The 8838-nt window shown below is 45.8% G+C and overlaps 1 pseudogene across 1 annotated transcript; it reads right to left on the bottom strand.

Annotated features, from left to right (window-relative positions):
- Positions 1-2629: 2629 nt before the first annotated feature.
- Positions 2630-6040, bottom strand: LOC308578076 (UDP-N-acetylglucosamine--peptide N-acetylglucosaminyltransferase 110 kDa subunit pseudogene; annotated as a pseudogene). Its single transcript has 3 exons — positions 5943-6040; positions 4919-5098; positions 2630-2821 (listed from the first exon to the last, which is right to left on the bottom strand). The product of its transcript is annotated as a UDP-N-acetylglucosamine--peptide N-acetylglucosaminyltransferase 110 kDa subunit pseudogene (transcript).
- Between the last annotated feature and the right edge of the window lie 2798 nt (positions 6041-8838).

Genomic DNA, 8838 nt, shown 5'->3' with positions numbered 1-8838 from the left:
AGACTGGAGGAGGGCAAATGTTGTCCTCATTTTCAAAAAGGGGAAAAGAGAGGACCCAAATAATTATCGCCCAGTCAGTCTGACATCAATACCAGGGAAGATTCTGGAGCAGATCATTAAGCAAACAGTCTGTGAGCACCTAGAAAGGAATGCTGTGATACCAATAGTCAGCATGGATTTCTGAAAAATAAGTCATGTCAGACTAACCTGATCTCCTTTTTTGACAGAATTACAAGCCTGGTAGATGAAGGGAACACAGTGGATGTAGCCTACCTTGATTTCAGCAAGGCATTTGACAAGGTGCCCCATGATATTCTTGTAAAGAAGCTGGTAAAATGCGGTCTTGACTATGCTACCACTCAGTGGATTTGTAACTGGCTGACTGACCGAACCCAAAGGGTTCTCATCAATGGTTCCTCTTCATCCTGGAGAAGAGCGACTAGTGGGGTGCCACAGGGTTCTGTCTTGGGCCCGGTCTTATTCAACATCTTTATCAACGACTTGGATGATGGATTCAAGGGCATCCTGATCAAATTTGCAGATGACACCAAACTGGGAGGGGTGGCTAACACCCCAGAGGACAGCATCACACTTCAAAACGACCTTGAAAGATTAGAGAACTGGGCAAAAACAAACAAGATGAATTTTAACAGGGAGAAATGTAAAGTATTACACTTGGGCAAAAAAAATGAGAGGCACAAAAACAAGATGGGGGACACCTGGCTTGAGAGCAGTACATGTGAAAAGGATCTAGGAGTCTTGGTTGACCATAAACTTGACATGAGCCAACAGTGTGACGCAGCAGCTAAAAAAGCCAATGCAATTCTGGGCTGCATCAATAGGAGTATAGCATCTAGATCAAGGGAAGTAATAGTGCCACTGTATTCTGCTCTGGTCAGACCTCACCTAGAGTATTGTGTCCAGTTCTGGGCACCACAATTCAAGAAGGACACTGACAAACTGGAACGTGTCCAGAGGAGGGCAACCAAAATGGTCAAAGGCCTGGAAACGATGCCTTATGAGGAACGGCTAAGGGAGCTGGGCATGTTTAGCCTGGAGAAGAGGAGGTTAAGGGGTGATATGATAGCCATGTTCAAATATATAAAAGGATGTCACATAGAGGAGGGAGAAAGGTTGTTTTCTGCTGCTCCAGAGAAGCGGACACGGAGCAATGGATCCAAACTACAAGAAAGAAGATTCCACCTAAACATTAGGAAGAACTTCCTGACAGTAAGAGCTGTTTGACAGTGGAATTTGCTGCCAAGGAGTGTGGTGGAGTCTCCTACTTTGGAGGTCTTTAAGCAGAGGCTTGACAACCATATGTCAGGAGTGCTCTGATGGTGTTTCCTGCTTGGCAGGGTGTTGGACTCGATGGCCCTTGTGGTCTATTCCAACTCTATGATTCTATGATTCTCTTCTCATGAGGTGGCCAAAGTCTTGGAGCCTCAGCTTCAGGATGTGTCCTTCCAGTGAGCACTCTGGGCTGATTTCCTTCAGAATGGATAGGTTTGATCTTCTTGCAGTCGATGGGACTCTCAAGAGTCTCCTCCAGCATCATAATTCAAAAGCATCAATTCTTCGGCGATCAGCCTTCTTTATGGTCCAGCTCTCACTTCCATACATCACTACTGGGAAAACATAGCTTTTACTATACTGACCTTGTTGGCAAGGTGGTGTCTCTGCTTTTTAAGATGCTGTCTAGGTTTGTCGTGAGATGATTACCCCTCCTTTATTGCCTGTTCCGGGTTGCCCAACCACTACCCCAGAGTCCTCTCTTGGCAGATCAAGAGGAGCAGGTGACGGCAAAGGCGGCCGGGTTTTGAGCTGGGGCAGTCAGAATAAGGTCCACTCTCGATTCAAAACCCTCAAATGTATTTGATATCATTGATTTTTCATTTCTTTTCCTTGCAGATCATCTCGTTGTTTTATTGCTACAACCAAGGGCTGATGCAAATTAAGAGGATAATGATGATGATGATGATGATAATAATAATAATAATAATAATAATAATAATAATAATAATAATAATAATAATAATAATAATAATAATAAACTTTTATTTGTATCCTGCCCTCCCCGTCCGAAACCGGGCTCAGGGAGGCTAACACCAAATATGTAACACTGGTATAAAATCAAGCAATAACGAAATTACCTCCTGAAAACAAGCCAGGATCAAATTCAAATCCAATTAGATGGCTTTCCGCAGGATTAGGGTTGGGAACAGTAAACGCTCATCAGGCCCAACTCTTATATGGGCCTGTGAGAACACTGGGAGGCCTCTTTCATACTAGTCCTTACACAAAAAAGAGAAGGGGAGTCAGGTTGAACCAAAGGCCCGGCGGAACAACTCCATCTTACAGGCCCTGCAGAAAGATGTCAGATCCCACAGGGTCCTGATCTCTTGTGGCAGAGAGTTCCACCAGGCCGGGGCCAAGGCTGAAAAGGCCCTGGCCCTGGTCGAGGCCAGCCTAATCTCCCTGAAGCCCAGGACCTCTAACATTTTTTTATTTGCAGACTGTTAGATCCTCCGTGGAGAGGCGGTCCTAGGCTGTATTCATTCGTTTGGCCCAACGTGGGGCTCGTACCCATGACCCCAAGATTCAGAGTCTCAGCGCTCTGCCGCCTGAGCTACTCACACAGCTGCCCTCTTGTGCACCTCACCTCAAATTTGTCCGAATTGTGCATGCCTGGGATGCACTGCATGAGATGGGAGGTGGGGTGGTTCCCAAAGTCAGAGCTCAGGTAGCCAACGCGGAGCCGGCCCTCACTGCCTTTCAGGTCCTTGGGGTGCTCATAAGGCGGCTTGTGGAGCACGTTGATCTAGCAAGGGGATTCAAGAAAGCCGGGTTACGGAAATGACATGGGGGTGGGGGACATGAGGCCACATCTTTGAAGTTGTTCCAATGTTACAAATATACATACCTTTGACTTGACAGCCCAAGAAAGACACGCAGAAAATCTATGCTTTAACCGACTCTCCTCATTCCGCCATTTGAACGAATTTGGGCTCCACCTCCCTCCATGAGCCAAGAAGCAGGAAGTCATGTAGGCAGCAGGAACAGGGCATCCCGCCAGAATTCCCCAAGCCTGAGAGCACATACACGGCACCCCACCAAGGGAGGGACCAAGGGGGCAACCATAGACATCTGCCAAGGCAGTTTAGCAAGGCAGGTGTTCTGAATGCCCATCTCCAGACAAGTCCAGTGGGAAAGGACGTGTCAAGAGTTTTATTGTTCTTTCAGTGATGGAGATTTAAGGGGTCTGATAAAGGGACCTCATAGTGAATGCATAACCCTTGTATACCCCTCCTCATTTGTGATGTGCTAGTGATGTAGTGATGATGTATCAACGATGCTGCTTGAAGTGTATTCTGGGGGGAAGAAGGAAGTTTTAAAAGTTGACATTGCCCCATGCTCGGGGTTCTTACTCCTGGGCAGACCTGTGGTGCAACAGTAAGAATCATGGTCTACTGACCACTGTTTTGCTCCAAATTACCGGGCTGGGACTTCCTCCTTTTACTGACAGCATGGACCCATGGGGGACAAGTGCCCCGGTGAGCTAGGCTGTCAAGGAGTCACTCACCCTGGAATTTTTTCGCTTAACAGCCATTGGCGCCAATACAGAGCAGGCTTCCTAAACCTTGGCCCTCCAGCTGTTTTCAAACTACAGTGCCCATCATCCCTGACCACTAGACCTGCTAGCTAGGGACCATGGAGCTGTAGGCCAAAAGCATCAGGAGGGCCAAGGTTGAGGAAGCCTGATAGAGAGCTCTACCTCTCTTTCAAATCAGAGCCGGCAAAGGCGGTGGAGTTCCTGTGCGGGTGCCTCGAGGCGGTTGGAGGGTGGATGGCAGCTAACTGGTTGAGGTTGAATCCTGACAAGACTGAAGTTTTGTGGTGTGTGGGCGGGTGGGGGGGACTCCCTGGTCCTGAACGGGGCAACTGTGCCCCTGAAGGACCAGCTGCACAGTCTGGGGGTCATTTTGGACCCATGGAGGCACAGGTCTGTTCTGTGTCCAGGGCAGCTCTATCTGGGATGCAGGATAAGACCCTCCCTGCCCACGGACTCTCTTGCCAGAGTGGCGCATGCTCTTGTTATCTCCAGCTTGGACGACTGCAATGCGCTCTATGTGGGGCTACCTTACTGCAATTAATCCAGAATGTGGTAGCCAGACTGGGGGCCGTGAACAGCCGCAGAGACCACATAACACCAGTCTTGAAAGACCTGCATTGACTCCCAGTACGTTTCCGGGCACAATTCAAAGTGTTGGTGCTGACCTTGAAAGCCCTAAACAGCCCAGCAGATGAAACTTTCCTCTGGTTGTCAATATTAAGAGGATGCCAGCAAGATCAAACCTTTCTGTAAAATAAAGGATTTAAATCCAGTCTGACTGAGACCACATACCACCGGTCCCAAGAGATCTGCTTTGGCTCCCAGTACGTTTCCAAGCACAATTCATAGTGTCGGTGCTGACCTTGAAAGCCCTCAATGGCCTCGGCCCAGTAGACCTGAAGGAGCATCTCCACCCCGGACACCGGGGTCCCTCTCCCGAGGGCCTTCTGGCGCTTCCCTCCCTGCAAGAAGCCAAGTTACAGGGAAGCAGGCAGAGGGCCTTCTCGTGGTGACGGCCGCCCTGTGGAACGCCCTTCCATCAGATGTCAAAGAAATAAGCAATTATCTCACTTTTAAAAGACATCTGAAGGCAGCCCTGTTTAGGGAAGTTTTTAAATATTTAATGCTGTCTTGTGTTTTTAATATTTGGTTGGCAGCCACCCAGAGTGGCTGAGGATACCCAGACAGATGGGCAGGGTAGAAATAATAAATTATTATATATTATTATATATCCAAAGCCAACATGAAAGCATTCAAACTCTGACGGAACGGAGCGGCGCACACCTCTTCACAGCATAGACCCACCTTGTCCAGGCAAAGGTTCCCATGTCTCTCGGCAATAGCCTTTCGGAAGCCGTGAGACAGTGGATACAGCATGCTGTGATGCGGGTGCACCGAAGGGAGCCGGTTCTTCTCCAGCTGGTCAGCCACAATACTGACAAGCTTCTTCATTCTCTCGTCATAATCGGTCCAATCACAGACGATCTGAAAGGGGGCAAAGAAAACCAGGGTTCTAGATTCAGGTAGGTAGCCGTATTGGTCTGATGAAGTCAAAATATATTAAAATTGTCCAGTAGTGCCTTAGAGACCAACAAAGTTTGTTCTTGGTATAAGCCAGGCACCCCAAGCCTTCGGCCCTCCAGATGTTTTAGACTACAATTCCCATCATCCCCGACCACTGGTCCTGTTAGCTAGGGATCATGGGAGTTGTAGGCCAAAACATCGGGGGGGGGGCACAGGTTGGGGATGCCTGATATAAGCTTTTGTGTGCATGCACACTTCTTCAGATACACTGAAGCGGAAGTCCCCAGACCCTGATATACAGAGGGAGAAGTCCCCAGACCCTGCTATATAAGAGTAAGGAGAAGCCCCCAGACCCTGATATATAGTGGGAGGGTGAGTTGGGGTTTTTCTCCGAAGGGTAGTAGGAGTCAATGGGTATGGTCCACCTGCTGGCAACTGTGAATGACTGAAAAAACAAGGGATGGTACACAGATGACCTGAAATAGTTTTAGGATATGTAATGAGACACAGTCGTCCACAGGTTGACCATACCGATTGAGTCCTACTACCGTTCAGAGAAATACCCCGCCCCACCCTCCCTCTAAATATCAGGGTGTGGGGACTTCCGCTTCAGTGTATCTGAATAAGTCTGCCTGCACATGAAAGCTTAGACACAGAACAAACTGAGTTGGTCTCTAAAGTGACATTGGACAATTCCTGAATTAGGTGACGCTTTTACCATTACCGTGGTACCTTGGGACTCAAACGCCTCGGTTCCCAAATGCCGGAAACCCTGGGAGTGTTGGCCCTTAAAACTCTGCCTCACCTGCAAACAGTGCGCCAGGTTGCAGTAAGCGTCAGGAAAATCCGGCTTCAGTTTCAAGGCGGTGCGATACGAAGCAATTGCCTCTGGGATGTTTCCGGAATCCTAGAAAGGGAGGGATATTTCAGCAATTGCCACTAGCTTTTTTTCTCAACCATCAAAACCAAAGATGAAGAACAGACAGAAGGCACGATGATCCACACCTGGTAGACTTATAAAGTAACATTCAACAATCATTGGAATAGAACAGGGGTCGGCAAACTTTTTCAGCAGGGGGCCGTCCACTGTCCCTTAGACCTTGTGGGGGCCAGACTAGATTTTGGGGAGGGGGAAAAAGGAACGCATTCCTATGTCCCACAAATAACCCAGAGGTGCATTTTAAATAAAAGGACACATTATACTCGTGTCAAAACATGCCGACTCCCGGCTAGATTGAGAAGGCCATGGGGCCGTAGTTTGCCTCCCCATGCTATAGAATAATATTGAGTATCAGCATGTAAAAATTCAATAGAAACCTACTCTTAACAATTACAATAAATTGTAATTAATCGTACAATAAATGAATATTACAATGAATGATTATTGTAATTGATCATAGAATAAATGTTACAATAAATGGTTATAAAACAATGGCAAGTCACAGTGTCTACAATAGCCGCAGCGAGAATCTTAACAGACAAAGGATGGAAAGGAGAATCCCATCCCTACTAAGTTGGCGTAGCTAGCAAAAAGGCTAAAATACGCAGAATTAGCAAGATTATAATACAGGCAGAATTACGAGAGGTTTTGGAAGAAACATTTCATAGAGAACAGGACACTTGCAGAGTACAGTGGTACCTCTGGATGTGAATGGGATCCGTTCCGGAGCCCCGTTCGCATCCTGAAGCGAATGCAACCCGCATCTGCACGTCGCAATTCGCCGCTTCTGCGCATGACATCATTTTGAGGGTCTGTGCATGCGGCGAAACCCGCAAGTAACGTGCTCCGTTACTTCTGGGTCACTGCGGAGCGCAACCCAAAAATATTCATCCTGAAGCATATTTAACCCGAGATAGGACTGTATTGTCTAAATTTACAGGGGTGCCCAAATTTTCCCAAAGAGGGCCAGATTTGACATGAGGGCGGGGCAAATTTGTTGAGCTGTTTTAGGATTTAACCCCAAGGTTGTTGAGCTCTTTTTAGGATTGAAGTTGTTGAGCATTTGGGGGGGGGGGGTTGCCCCAGTAAGTAAACCAGGTTACGCTCCCCGGCCACACGCTGGACATGTGTGGTCTAAAAAAAAATGTTGGGAAAATTTAAATTCTTTGGCAGGTGTGGATTGACAAAGGACAGCAGGAAATATGACAAAACCAATGCATTTTGAGATCTAGGAGAGACGAGCAAAAGGGCGCCATCGGAAATGTGACGTAGGGGTGATTGGAAGTCACAATGAGATTTTTGGGTGTGGAACTCCACCATACTTTCCGTCTATATAAGCCACCCTCTATTTGGGGAGGCTCAAATTTAAGAAAATGAGCCATTCACCCACCCAATCACCCGTATAAGACCTCCCCCCCCCATTTTTATTTCAAAGTAAAAATAGCAATTTTTTCATTTTCCTTTTAAAAAAATTATTTACAAACAAACACATAGACACAAAACAAAATTCGTATTACCCTACCACCCAAAATTTCAGACATTAAAACCACCCTTGTGGCTTCCCTCCACCGCCCCTCACCCTCCTATATAATATTTCACATTGCCATTTTTATTTCCCCCTATTTATTTATTTATTTATTTATTTATTTATTTTTGATTTCATTTTACATGCTAGTTGCCGTACATTTTCAACACTATACATTACATATATGGATTCCCCACATCTAACCCTATACACAACTCAGCATTTACCCAAATACCCACGTGACTTCCTTCACTCACATTCACATTGCAATTTTTATCTAAATTTATATTTCTTAACTCTTTTAACTTACTATTTATTATTATTATAAACCAGATTTACAAACATTAAACCAAACATATCAACATGTTAGTTTTTGAGCAGTACTTGAACACATAATCTTCAAACCATTTCCATTATATTTTTATTTTCCAGTTTGATTGGTACCTTATTACTGCACTTGACCTTGCCAGTTCTATAAATTCAATTAGTTTCTTTATCCAGTCATCCTTTGTGGGTATATATTTCCTGTTCTAGTTTTGTGCAAGGAGTAGCCTTGCTGCAGCTGTCACGTATAAGAATAATATCTTCCCATCTTGTGGTATTTCTTTACCTCTTATACTCAGTAAATATGCCTCTGGTTTTCCCCTCTAAATTAATTCTGATCATCTTTTTTATTTCCTCATGAATTTTTTAACATTTCTGTAGCCCCACCATAAACGTATCGGCGTGCCCTCTGCCTCCTCAGACTTCCAGCATAAATTCCAATTCTCCCCTTTTTCTTTTTGTGCCCCATCTCGGTTTGGGACGGCTTTTGCCAGTTGTTTTCCTTTTGTAAAAACTAAGATTCCCCTGCTGCCCCCCCCCCCAGTTTTTTTTTTTTTTTTAAATAGATTTAGCAGAGACACAAAGCTTACCTTATGGATGGAAGTGAGGTTGCTGTGGGCATCGGCAAACGCAGGATTTATCTGGATTGCTCTTGTGTAGCATTGCAGAGCTCCCTGGACGTCTTGCATTTCCTTCAAGGTGTTCCCCATGTTGGAATAGGCGTCTGCAAAAGTGGGACTGATTCTGACATGGAGGGGGAGAGAAAAAGTGCCATTTTGGTACAAAAATACTCTGAAGTTACGCTGGAAATGTAAGGGTCAAGAAGGCTCTTTCTATCCTATACGGTGGTCTTTAGGGCAGTTCATTAAAAAAACTTTTTTTAAAAATGCCTTCTCCAAAGCCTTCACAAAA

The sequence above is a fragment of the Podarcis bocagei genome (assembly GCF_964188305.1).
Source record: "Podarcis bocagei genome assembly, chromosome: W".
Classification (NCBI taxonomy): Eukaryota; Metazoa; Chordata; class Lepidosauria; order Squamata; family Lacertidae; genus Podarcis; species Podarcis bocagei.
Note: the sequence above shows the minus strand (reverse complement) of the source record. Positions and strands in the feature narration are given on the sequence as shown.